The 13891-nt window shown below is 41.8% G+C and overlaps 1 protein-coding gene across 2 annotated transcripts in view; it reads right to left on the bottom strand.

Annotated features, from left to right (window-relative positions):
* The window catches only part of Babam2 (BRISC and BRCA1 A complex member 2), a 380906-nt gene that overhangs the window by 185272 nt on the left and 181743 nt on the right, over nt 1-13891 (bottom strand). The gene's annotated exons all lie outside the window — the stretch shown is intronic.

The raw sequence follows: 13891 nt of genomic DNA, 5'->3' as shown, positions 1-13891 counted from the left end.
GTTTGGTTTGGGGTGCTTAAATAAGCCCAAAGAGTTCCAAAAATACAAACCCACGCAGCACTGCTTCCAGTTTCTGCAATTCTAACAGGCTTGTACATGTGTACCCTCCCATCCGGGAAATTAGAAAAGAGGCTCTTGTATCCAGGTTCTTAGAAGCTAGCATTACAGACGATTATTGTAACCACTAATGGTAGCATTTGCAAAACAGGGGATGGTTAAAACGTAGTAAGGGACATTTGAAAATGTACAAGGATACATTTCCAGGGCTTCTATCTGCGCCATTTGAAACTGCCACAGGCTAAAACGGGAGGAAAAGACGCCAAATCTGCTAAACCTACAGAATGTTGCCTTCTTCCTCCACAAAAGTGTGTCAGGCACTCACACGTACATGGCAAGATAATAACAGCTATGATATTCTGCTGAGACCCAAACGTGCTCCTGGCTCAGCCTTTGGACTATAACGGAAAGGGGTTCCTGATTTTTATGATGAATATTTACAATAGGCGAGTTCTTAAGAGTCTAAAAAGCGGGCTGGAGAGATGGCTCAGAGGTTGAGAGCACTGGTTGCTCTTCTAGAGGCCCTGAGTTCAATTCCCAGCAACCACATGGTGGCTCACAACCATCCATAATGGGATCTGGTGTCCTCTTCTGTCTTGCATGCAGGCAGAACACTATGTACATAATAAATAAATAAATAAATAAATAAATAAATAAATAAATAAATAAATAAATAAATAAATAAATAAATATTTTTTTAAAAATAAAGATTCTAAAAGCTCTGGCATTCCAGTTATGGAATACACCACATACACAGGGAATTGATTGAGAAACACAAACGATTAATACAGGGATAACAGAACAAGCAAATGAATGAAAGGAAACACTGCACTTGCTTTTCCAATTTGAAGCCTCCTGGAGTTCCAGGTACAGTGCATGAAAACTAGGAAGTCTCTTTAGCTGGGAAGATCTTCAGTGTTTATCTCAAGAGTCTTAAACCATAATCATTTATATTTTATTATAGAAAACTCAAATTTGAAAAATGGTACCAGTCAAGGCTACATCTAATATAATGAGTCAACATTTCATTTTAGGTCATGATTCACTTGCATGATTATTCTCAATTGAGGCTCTCTCCAAATATCAAAAGACTATAGAAAAAATTAACAATTAACTCTGGAAATGAAAGTAAATACAAGTATAATTTATCATTATGTGATACTCCTTTGATATGCTAATCTTTTTAAGACAGAAGCCATTAAACAAGTCCCTATATGTTGAGAACATTAGTGTCACTATGGGTACAAACTACCAATTAACTAATTGCTGACAGACATTAGCTGAACCAAAAATGTTAATAACTATGGGTCACATGGGAGGACTATAAAAAAAAAAAGCCACGGTATCTCTCAATTCAGAAGTGCTTACAACCAATCCATAAGCATTACTGGCAAAACCAGTCTGTGGGCATAAGAGACTATAATAAAGCTACTACATAGTATGTCAGAAATCTGGTTTGCACCATCTGAGTTACATCCGAAGAGGTACTAACCTAGACTAGAGACTGACCCTGATTCCTAGAGTGACAACAAAATGAGGGCTGAATATTGTTTATACAAAAACTGTGCAGTTTTTGACAAGCTATAAGCACAAAGCATTTCTTTTTTTTTTTTTTTTTTTTTTTTTTTTTTTTTTTTTTTTTTTTTTTGGTTTTTTGAGACAGGGTTTCTCTGTGTAGCTTTACGCCTTTCCTGGAACTCACTTGGTAGACCAGGCTGGCCTCGAACTCACAGAGATCCACCTGGCTCTGCCTCCCGAGTGCTGGGATTAAAGGCGTGAGCCACCACCGCCCGGCAACACAAAGCATTTCTAAAACAAAATCCTGTTCAGAGAAATCCGGAGAGGTTTGCATGTCAGATGCTCCAGTATTTAATGTAGATTCAGCACCCTCAGTTTACAAAATTTAGACTTTTCAAATCAGGGTTTTTGTGGTTTTTTTTTTCCAGGCAGGAGAGAGTAAGATTCTCTTATAAATAAATAAAATACATAGTATATTACAAACGTTACACAGGAAAGATAAAGCAGAGTAAGGGGATTAGGAGGAGAGAAGGAAAGTTGAATACAGAGAACTGGGGGTGGCCTCCATTACTTAAGTCAGAGATTTAGAATAAAAGGTCCTTCTGACTCACTGTGTTGCATATCAACCTAAGGAATCCAGATCAAGACCCGAGTTCAGAGTCTACGGGCATTAAGACATGTCAGTGAATATGGTATGAATTTGATTAAGTATAAGCAGAAAGAATATATTTAAGAAAAGGAAAATGAAACCAGGTGGTGGTGGCGCATGCCTTTAATCCCAGCACTCAGGAGGCAGAGGCAGGCAGATCTCCGAGGCCAGCCTGATCTACAAAGTAAATTCCAGGAAAGGCGCAAAACCACACAGAGAAACCCTGTCTTGAAAAACAAAACAAACAAACAAACAAGGAGGAGGAGAAGAAGGAGGAGGAGGAGGAGGAGGAGGAGGAGGAGGAGGAGGAGGAGGAGGAGGAGGAGGAGGAGAAGAAAAGGAAAATGATGTACATAATAAGACCTTGGCTATTCTGTCCCATGATGCAATAGGTATTTCTGAATTTAGTCCTTTTCTCCTCATTCAAATGCTAGGAAATATGCAGGTGCCAGAGAAAGTGCAAACAAACACAAAAGGAAGATGAGAAAGATGCATCAAAGAGACATAGCTGAGCCCCCCTGGGCTTTGCTCCTGCTGCTGGTGGTTCCCAATCCTGAGCCTCCTTTCCACACATCAGAGTGCTGGAGCACTCACTGGGTAAAGAATTCTACAGGCTGAGTGACAACTCATCCCCACCATCTGCTGGATTATTGTTCAAAATGAGAAGAGGGGGACAGAGAGAGAAAGAGACAGAGGTAGAGATAGCTTATGTAGGTATTATTTTCCAGAGTCACTTCTGATTAATTTTGTCAAGTAGAAATGGGTACATTCCCCTGCCTAACCGAAACTCATTGGACCACCCTCCACTTACTTTTTTTCTAGATCTTATTTAATACCTCTATACAACATTCCTTTTTATCAAAAAGCTTATGCTCTTTCTCTCTCCTCTCTCCCTCCTCTCTCTCTGTCTCTTTGTCTCTGTCTCTCTCTCTCTCTGTGTGTGTGTGTGTGATGCACATATGTGTGAGGGTATGTATACCTGAGTGTACATGGAGCTCAGAGAAGGATATCAGATGTACTAGTCTATCACCCTCCAACCCAATTACCTTGAGACAGAGTCTCTTGCTGAACCTGGAGCTCAGCTGGTGACCAGCAAGGCTTAGGGACTCTCCTCTCTTCCCTATCACCCACCCCACCCCATGTTGGTATTATATACACAGGCACAGCCATAACCATATCTTGATATAAAGGGGTAATGGCGATTTGAACTCAGGTCCTTTGCCTTGCTCAGCAAGCATGTTACACCCACCTATCTATCTACACAGAACATTTCTTTCTTTTCTTGGCTGGTATGTTTTTAATATCTTTAATTCTATCAAGTTGTGGATTTGCCTGTTCTATTAAATTGTTTTCAACCGTATTCTGATCCATGGCCTCCCTGGGTTCCTTGCACCATGTTGCCTCATGAATTCCCCATACTATGTGATGGGGCTTTGTATTCCAAGGAGACTGTGAATTTCTTGAGGACAGAGTAGAAATCTGTTAGTGAACATTCATCACTAAACAGAAGAGCTGACGGGAACAAGTTAGGAGATGAAAGACTTGCTTTGGTTTAAGGGTTCAGAGATTTCAGGCTACGGTCACATGGCTCTGTGTTTCTGAGCCTCTGATGAAGCAGTCCTTCATGGTGGGAGGCCAGAGGGATGGTGAGACAGAGGCAGGCACAAGGACCAAGGATTGCCTTCAAAGACACATTCCCAGTCATCTACTCTCTCCTGCCCCTGTCACCTCCTAAAGGTTCCATAAGCTACCAAAGTGAGTAGGCAAGGAAGCACTCAGTCCATAAACCCCTTTGGGGGAATTTCATATCCCAACTATAACAAGACATATCTTCCACCTTGTCGTGTCTAATAATAATTCATTCAGTGTCCTTAGTCAACTGTCATTTTATCAGTGCTTTAGCAATCTCATAAGGTAGGTCTTAGTACTCTCACTTGGAGATGAAATTGAGGCTCAAAGAGATCAAATGGTGCACGTGAATTTTGAACTTGTTGACTCAGAACGTAGACTGAGAAATGATGTCATAACCCCCACCTAACTATTGGGCACAAAAATGATTCAGTATCAATGTTCAAAGAAAAGCATAAAAAACCTGGAAATCTATAGGAAGGGGAGGTAGCAAAGAGTAACTACACATTTTCTTGTTTCCCATTTAGTGTCTCAACACTGTATGCTCCAAAGATCATGAGTACCCATTTCTTACTTCCTTGCTACCCAGAGCAGGCGGCCCTGCCTGAAACAGGCATTCTGTGGGTATTCAAAACAGATAGAAATAAGCAAGCACTGTGTATTTACTGTTTATTTTTGGAAAGGAAAGAGAAAGAAATTAAGTCATAACAATATAAATACTAAAGGCTACAGAGGCCACACTGTCAAATAAAATGCATTCATTTGACCTCTACACGGACTCAGGGAAACAGGATGGCTTCTCTGAGGGCACTGACTAGGGTCATCAAGTTCTAGCAGCAGGACGTCGGCCTTCCTTCACTAAATCATAGTTAGGCACATTCTAGACGGTGGAAATATAAAGTGTTAACTGTCAGGTCAGAGCGTGACAACCAATGTTCCTGAAATAGCCAACTCTTCGAGAATGACCTGTCGCTACCTGGCTGTGCCTCCCAAGTGTGGCACACTGAGTCTGCTACTCCCAGAAGTCAAGATCCAGTATGGGTTTAGGCTTTACCAAATGTGCATCTGGACTCTTCTCCTGAACCAAGGCCACTGCACAGCTTTCGTTTGGGGCAGGAATCTGCTTGCGGAGTTGGGCTTTCCCTTAATATGTTGGGGAGAGGCGCTGTTGAGAAAGCTAAACCAAAACACATGTTGTTCCTATAAGCTGGGGGAGGGGTGGCTCTTTTAAAATGATGATGATCAAGAGTCGCTTGGTCCATTACATCAGTAATTACACACACCCTGAGTACTGCCACCCAACTCTTCTCTGGGCAGTCCCGAGCCTCCTCTCACAGCTGTGCAGTGCACCCCTTTCCCCAAGAGGCTGGAAGAGGCTGGGTGGGGGGAGGGGGTAGCCTTTGCCACAGCTTGGGTTCTCGCTGGCAGCCAAGGGTGGTTCTTGCTTCTGCCAACTTCTCTACTCATCAAAGCTTTTGGAGTGAGAACATGAAACACTGCCTTTCCCCTACTCCCCATCCAATAACTCGACTCTTAATGACTCTGACAAGAACCCTGGGCTTGTTTAGAGCATCAGTTCCTGCAACGGTTTCACAAGTTACATTGACCTGCATTTCGGAGACCTCTGAATTATGGTTTATGTAGGTATACCAATACAAACCTTGAATCTGACTTTTAGCCAAGAACCAAATAAAGCAACTGGATGTGACGGTGAACTTTACTTAGGTCTATACAGAACAGATGTGAACACTAATTACCATGCTGCTATAACTTAAAAAAGGCAGATTTTTTTTTTTTTACTTAAATCTTTTACGCATTGCTCTGTAAATGACAGAAAGACACAGACTTAAGATTTTTTTTTACACTTAAATCCTTTACGCATTGCTCTGTAAGGGACAGAAAGACACAGACCTAAAGGGTCGGTTAATATGGTAGTTACAAGGATGTGCCTGCTTACCCTTCTCTTCTCTTGAGACATCACTCTTGTGCCTGCCTCTCCCAAGCCCAATCCTTACAACAGTAAGGATGGGGAACGCCCCATAGCACACTATCTTCTTACACCTTGGGAAGATCTGGGAGGTCTAGGGCAAGGCTGGTCCTTTCTTCAAGATTTCTAACTAAGTATAGGCCGGCCACTCTAAAGAAGCAGAGAGGGTCAGCAGCAGCCATGTTTCCAGCCCATGAACAAGGCCAGGCTGCAATGGAGGACAATGACACCAACTCACTCAGAGAGGCCAGTCTGGGCAACATTTGGACCTTTGTTCCCTTGGGTCCATGCAGCTGTGTCCCTTCAATTGCTGTGGTTTGGCTACTCAGCCTGCTCCTGGCTTTAGAAAGCTAATAAATTGCCCTAGATGCCTAAGCTAGTTTGAAGTGGTTTTCTTTGCTTATAACCCACATTTTTAAAAAATTATGGAACTGACTGATATAGATGATTCCATGGCAAATTTACAGAAGTGCTAAAAAGAGAGAGAAAGAAGCTTATCTCCGTGTTGCTGGGATATTTATTGCATGCTATGTAAGGCTGGGCCCTTAATCAGAGCCTCCGAGGTTCTTAGGTGAGGATGGGGTACAGGCTCCACACATCAGGAGAAAGCCTTTTAGACGGTCTCCTGAAACAATGCTGCCTTTGGCCGAAGCTCGGCTGTCTCTGGATTTGCTGCCTCCCATCTTGATGGACTTGGATTAGCACGCCAACCCATTCTGGGTCCCTAAACACCTATGTGCCCTGTGTTCCTCCTCACAAAAAGAATGAAATCGCTATGCTAAAAGTGGAATGTTCAAAGCAATATGCTTTGTGAATAGATGAAATTTTTTTTACAAGTCTGTCCTGAAACTTGAGAACTGCCCAAATATGGTGAACTTTTAACTATAGAAAAAGAATTGCAAAAAGAGATTACATGTTTTTATTTTTTTTCCATATGACATGCCAAATGTGGGTATTACAGAAAGCAACAGGCTCGCACAGCTTTTGCAAACGAATGTGAATGTGCCAAGGACAGAACCCGTCAGAAAGCACGCATTCAACAAATGCGACTTTCACTTCTCTTGCTCTTTCGAGAGTTGGTCTGCTATCACTTCCTCTCCCAGACCACTCTTCCCGGGATTACAACTACACTCTTCCTTCTCCTCTCCATGCTGCTTCGAGCTCTGGCGCTTAGAGATTGTTCTTAGCAATTCTGGGCATGAAGACAGAAAGGGGGAGACCCTAGAAGTGAAAACTACTCACTTACACCGAGCAGCTCTGGCGGCCTGGGCTGTCTGGTGCCCACAGCAATGAGGCCAGACTTACTTCCGAGTTTTTTCAGCAACTTAGCACTACACCTTTACTAAATGGAGGCCAAGACCAGCCACAGGTGTTAAACGCCAGAGTGGAGCCCGCTGTCTTTCTAAGCTGATTCTTCACTACCCCTACCTATGTGACCACTAGTGACCACCGATCTGTGGATTTGCATATTGACATTATTTATAAGACATAAACAGCATCCTGGAGCTCTGCGGGGGATGGGGAGAGAGAAGGAAAGGCTTGAGCTAGGATCGCTCTGGCTCTGGTTGCAGGAGAAGGTCCTGAGTAGAAATGGGTTCTGAGAAGCAGGCAGTACTCTGTCTGTGGCTAGCCTGGTGGTTCTCAACCTGTGGGACACGAACCCTTTACCAAACCTTTATCTCCGAAAATATTTACATTACATATCATACCAGTGTCAAAATTAGTTATGAAGCAGCAACAAAAATAATTTTATGATCGGGGGGGGGGGGGGTCACCACAACATGAGGAGCTGTATTAAAGCATTCGGAAGGGTGAGAACCGCTGCTCTAGCTCTTCCTTGTCTACAATGGCCTCAACATTCAAGCTCCGTGGAGCTATCTTTCTCATCTAATTCTTCACTGCCCCGAACTGTGGCAGGTCCCCACATCCCACGCTGACACTCTATTAGCTCTCTACTCTGCCACCTGCTACTGATTGCCTTTCCCTTCGCCCTACCCTCAGGTTTCAGCTGGACCGAATCTTTGAAGTCCGTTTCATCCTCTGGAGACTCCCAGCACTATTACCTGAGGTAATGTCTTTCCTCTCTGCACTAGGCCAGCTATTCGTCTGCACTCTTCACACAGTCAAACTTCTTTTGTCTTGAAAGTTATTTCTATATGTGCTCCTGCCATCTGTCTGACTGGATTCTCTAAAAACAGTGACGGTGTTTCGTTCAGTTTTGTATTCCCACTGCCTAGTATGGTGTGCTCCACAAAAATAGACACCCAGGAAGTATTTGATGGCAAATGTCTGAATGACTACGTACACTTGCTCACAAACAACTAAACCAAAAATGGACTTCACGAGCAGGCTTCTCCACTAAAACCAGCAGAGATGGATGGTAATTATTAACTTGGCCTCCTAACATAAATCAATTGGAATAACTTTGGTCTCGGTTCCGATTATCCCTAGGAATAAGGAGAAACAGGAGGTTATACAACTGAATAAGCAAGCCTCAGAGTGCAGAAAGGCCAGGGCAATCTTCAGTTTGCCATTTCTAATCATAAGCTAACTTCTTAAAACTAACAAGCTTCTAAAAACCACGCTATGTGGTGTCCCATGGCCTTGCTCATTTATGACTTAGAACATTGTGTGACACACTGTGACAAACATAATAAAGACAAAAACATGACAACAATCAATGTTCTCAAAAAAAAAAAAAACAGATAAAATACATGAATACGAAAAAAGTAGTTCTCTTTTGGCAAGAATTCTTTCAATGATAGGACAACATGACAAATGGTCAAAAGCCCTAAGAGAAGAGGCTAAAGAATCCACTCAATTTCTAGGGATTTGTAATCAACTTCTCGGGCTCTTTTCCTATCCAACCTCCACTCTTACTAAGCTCTTTTTAAGAGAGAGAAAGGGAGGAGGAGGAGGAAGAGGAGGAGGAGGAGGAAGAGGAGGAGGAGGAAGAGGAGGAGGAGGAGGAAGAGGAGGAGGAGGAGAGGAGAAGGAGGAGGAGGAGGAGGAGGAGGAAGAGGAGGAGGAGGAGAGGAGGAGGAGGAAGAGGAGGAGGAGGAGGAGGAGGAGGAGGAGGAGGAGGAGGAGGAGGAGGAGGAGGAGAAGAAGAAGAAGAAGAAGAAGAAGAAGAAGAAGAAGAAGAAGAAGAAGAAGAAGAAGAAGAAGAAGAAGAAGAAGAAGAAGAAGAAGAAAACTTTCAAAAGATATAAAAGGTGAACAGAGGTCTGGCCTCCCCAGCCCGAAGGAAGTTATAAGCACTGACTGTTTTCCAGTGAAGACCACTCTACCTCTTCCATATTTCAGGCTCTCAATTTCAAAACACCTAGAGACAGAGGAATGAGGGCAGCTGGATGGGGGATGTGTTGTAACTTTTGTGAACAGTGTATGTAGCGAAGTCTACATGGTGGCTGGCAAAGCTCAGAGTCTTGCCACTAAGACTGAGCACTGGCTAGGGCATTTGTATGCACAGTAAAGTCTCAGAAGTACTGGCTTGGAGGTCTGGTAACTAAAGAAAAGAAAACAGAGGTGAACACAAACAAAGAACCAGAAATTAATAGGGTGAGCTATCACCCTATGACTTAAGAGAAAAAAGGAGGATGATAGCTCACTGGGCTAGGAGACCACACAAAATTTAGACTCATGTGAAGTTTAGGATTAGTAAATAAGTACATAGACAATTAAAGAAATAACTGACAAATCAGATATTATGAAAAAAAATTTAGACCTCAAAATCCAGTATTAACAGAGTAGAAAGGCAAACCATCAGATGAGGGAAATATCTTACTACGTAGACCAGGCTGGCCTTGAACTCAGCAATCTTCTTCCTTCCATCTTCCAAGTGCTGGGAATAAAGGCATGCACTACCTCACCAAGTCTATAAATCATATTTTTATAATAAATTAATACTCAGAATACAGAGAACTCCTAAAACTCAACAAGAAGATAAACAATCTGATTTTAAAATATGCAGAGAATCTGAGTAGACATTTCTCCAAATAAGATATACAAATGGCCAGTAAACACACACTAGTTGTCATTACTACCCCAAACTACAGTGAGAAGCCATCTAACCATGAGGATGACTACCACATTTAAAAGGGAAGGCCCAAATAGCAAATATTGGTAAGCATATGAAAAAAAATGGAAACCTTACTTACTATCGATGGGAGCCCATTAAAAACAAACCCAGAAAATGTTAAAGGAAGAACAGTCTTAGAGGTTTGCACCCTATATTCCAAGGAGAACTAGTGAGTCTGGACATCTCACAAGTTTATCGCTTCACCTGGACCTATTTTTAGTCTATCTGTTTTATATTAAAAAAGGAAAACTTGTAAGCATTGACTCCAACCCAGATTTGCAGAGACACTGAGGTAAGGAAAGGGATTTATGCTATGCACAGATCTAGTGAGTCATGGGACAGAAACCCAAATTCATTCAGGGCTGCTGACTCTGGCTACAATTCCTTACATGATCCTTCTAGATCCAAATTTGCTTTGAAAACTCTTTGTCACATACTGAGCCTGTGTGAATCAAAGAGGAAATGCAAGATCCAAAAGAGGAAGAATGGAGCAAAAGTGTCTGTGCAGTGAATTATGAAGAGGAGAACTATTCTTATGAGGAAAGACATGATATTAATAGCTCCATAAATGAACCACTATAAACGTTGGACTTAGCATGGCTCTTGAGTAGGTGGATTTGCTAAAACTTCACTAATTATAGAAGTGCTGGTACTAGATTTAGAAGTATAAATTGAGTTAGGAGTTCTCATTGGCCTGGCTTACTGAAGAATGTTCCTCTCATTTCTAAACTAATAGTGGTTTGAGATAGATCAACTGATGAACATTTGCAGCTTTGTGCTTATAAAGAAATTCTGAAGAGAAATTGTGACATTTCACGATGCATAACGGATGATGGAAGTAGCAAAGCATGCTTTCAAGTCGTAATTCTCCAGGGAAGCTATTAACAGCTTAACATTTCTAATTCACGCCAAAGTGTGGATTCGAGTTGCTGGAAAAAGAAAGTTTCTACTAAATAGATATCAAAGAATGCAATTAAGACAGCAGACAAGGGTGAGCCCTTAAGTTGAGTTTCTTGACTCTGTAACTTAAACATATATGGATAAGGATACAAGAAAACATGCATAACAATCCAGACCAGCTTTCAAAAACTATGTTAAGAAACAAAACTTGTTAAAATGATAATCAGCAACAAACGAGGACAAAAGAAACTTTCCCCAGATCTCAACAAAACATTACAAGCTTTGCCCATGGCTAGACACACTGTCACAGGCAGCAAAGCAAATAAGTAAAGTAATGCTTATAATAAATGTGTGCTCTAAGAGACTACACTCCAATGCACGTGGAAAGCAGGGGTACTCAAAAGAGGGCAAAGCTGGCTGCTCTAGGAGGCTTTCAAAGAGCAGGTAATGCAGTGCTGTAAGGAGTGAACAGGGCAGGGAAGCAGAAAGAAGGATGCTGAGGGTGAAGGCACATGGCACAGGCAGGATGCTCTTCGAGAAAGCTGAAGCACTGGACACTGGCGAGAACAGAGACGAAAGTGATAAAAGATGAAGCTAAACAAGAAGCTGACCATCAACAACCTTGATACATCTTAGTTAAGGAGCTTGTTCTTTTTAAAGGTGACGTGACAGGGATGATAACACAGATAGTGAGAAGAGCAGACGACCCACTGTATCCAAAGAGCTTCAGAAGGCTGGAGTGAGGAGAGCATGACAGAACCTGGGCCGGAAGGAGAGCAGTGAGGAGGTCTGCACAGAAATGTGTGTTGGTTTGGTTTTGTCAACACAAATTAGAGTCACCTAGGAAGGGGAACCTCACCTGAGCAATTGCCTAGATCAGACTGGCCGGTGGGAGTGTCTGGGGGGCATTGTCTTGATATATGATTGACGAGGAAAGATACAGCCCAAGGTGGTCATTACTATACCACAGGCAGGTGGTCCTAGATTATAAAAGAAAGCAAGCTGAGCAAGCCATGGGGAGCAAGCCAATAAGCAGCAACCCTCCATAGTCTGTTTCAGTTCCCATTTTCAGGTTCCTGCTTTGGCTTCCCTTGATGATGGGACAGTAAAGTTTAAGATGAAATAAACTCTTTTCCATTCCAAGTTGCTTTATCACAGCAACAAAAGGTAAATTTGAATAAAAGGTAACTTGGTACAGCATGTCAAAGTTCAAGCAAAATGAGGGACATGCCCACTCAGGGAAGGGGGCAGAAGAAACAATAATGGAAGATTGGTTCAATACCAAGGGATGTATAATTAAAATAAATAAATAAAACCCACACACAATTATTATAATAACACACTAAGATCATGAGAATCATATTTAATAATTTCAGAGGAAAAGATGGAATGTGGCCTGTGTGTTGAACTGGAATTAGAAGCATCAGTATGCACATGGCTATCAAGACAGATCGTTAAAGAAGGAATACAAAAGGCCTTAGAACAAAATAGATACAAATGAAAAGTAGGTATAGTGACTTTATAGTAAAAAGCATGGTCGATATCACACGAGCCAACTTTCTATTGCTATAAGAAAACAACCTGAGAGAGGGAACAAGGAAGAAGTTTAGTCTGGATCATGGTATCAGAACTTTCAGACTGGGGTCTCTTGAGCCAAGACAACATAAAAGAGCATTGTCGGGAGCACGTGAGGAAAAAGATCTGCTCATCTCATGATGGCTGAGGAGAGGTAGGAGGAGAGAAGAGGAGGGGAGAGAGGGAAGCAGCGGGAAGAAGAGAAGAGGAATTGGGGTCACGATAACCCTACCTCCTAAAGGTTCCACCACCGTCAGAGAGTACTGTGGATCGGGGACTAAGCCTTTGCACATGGGCCTTTGAGGGACACTTAAAATTCAAATTATGGTAGAGAGCCCCCAAACAAGTGATGAGCATCTATAAGTCAGAAGGCAAACAGAAAGGGTATGGCATTTGAGAGGAGGCGAAAGAAAACGCGGCTAATTTCTGTGATAGCCTACCATGGATGCATACATGAAATCCAGGTATGATAGCACATCAGACAAACCCAAACTAGGAGACAGTTTACCCAACAAATGACCTATATATTTTAAAATGTGAGTGCCAAAGAAAAACTGAAGTTCTATTACACACTGAAGGGACATAGAGCAGAAGATGACACACAATTTCACAGTGAATTGTTCTGCTACCAAGAACTCACTGGGTGACGTGAATGGTGAAAGTTGATTGGATCTTGGACCCAGACAGTAGTAAAGTAGCAATGTTAACTTCCTGAACTGCATATACAACTACTGGGAGGGCTCTTCACTTGTAGGAGTGCATATCGACGCATATGGAATTTGTGTCCATCACAGCAAACACTTATTTTCAAATGGCTAAAGGACAGATATACTGTCTATATTTTGTTGTAAATTTGACACAGTTTTAACTTGAAAACAAGTAAAAGTAAAAAATATAAAATATATAAAAAATATAAATGCACTAGGAGAACAGAGAAGACAATGAATTTTTAAAACAGAAACTCTGGGACAGGAGTTGGGGCACCTGCCTGATCGTCCAGCCTTTGGAAGGCTGAGACAGGAAGAAGATGACTAGACCGGCTTGTGACATGTAACAAGACCCTGTCTTTAAAAAAAAAAAAAAAAGCAAACAAAAACACAGAAACACATTAACATGCTTTACAAATGTAAAGAACATTTACATTCAATTGCATAATAAAACTTGTACAGCTATCAGATCATGATATGGGCTTACAAATTCTCTCAATATTGCTGTTTTCCTCCCATTGGGAATCTTATCAAGTTTTATCATAGCAATCTACTAGGGTACATGGCCTCTCTCTGATCATAGAGTCCAGATTTCAGATCCCAAACAGTCAAGTCTGTGTTAGCAATGCTTCTCGTGGGTGTTGCCTCATAGGACGCATTGCTATCTGGGTGCTGTGTATCATGATTTGACATAATCACCAACAATTCATTAGGATAGGTACTTTTCTCACCTGCATGGTGAAATTCAATTGAGAAATTAAACATTTCTCAAAGGAAGCACACAAAAC

The sequence above is a fragment of the Peromyscus maniculatus genome, chromosome 22 (assembly GCF_049852395.1).
Source record: "Peromyscus maniculatus bairdii isolate BWxNUB_F1_BW_parent chromosome 22, HU_Pman_BW_mat_3.1, whole genome shotgun sequence".
NCBI lineage: Eukaryota > Metazoa > Chordata > Mammalia > Rodentia > Cricetidae > Peromyscus > Peromyscus maniculatus.
The sequence above is the reverse complement of the archived record's forward strand: the minus strand, read 5'-3'. Positions and strand labels throughout refer to the sequence as shown.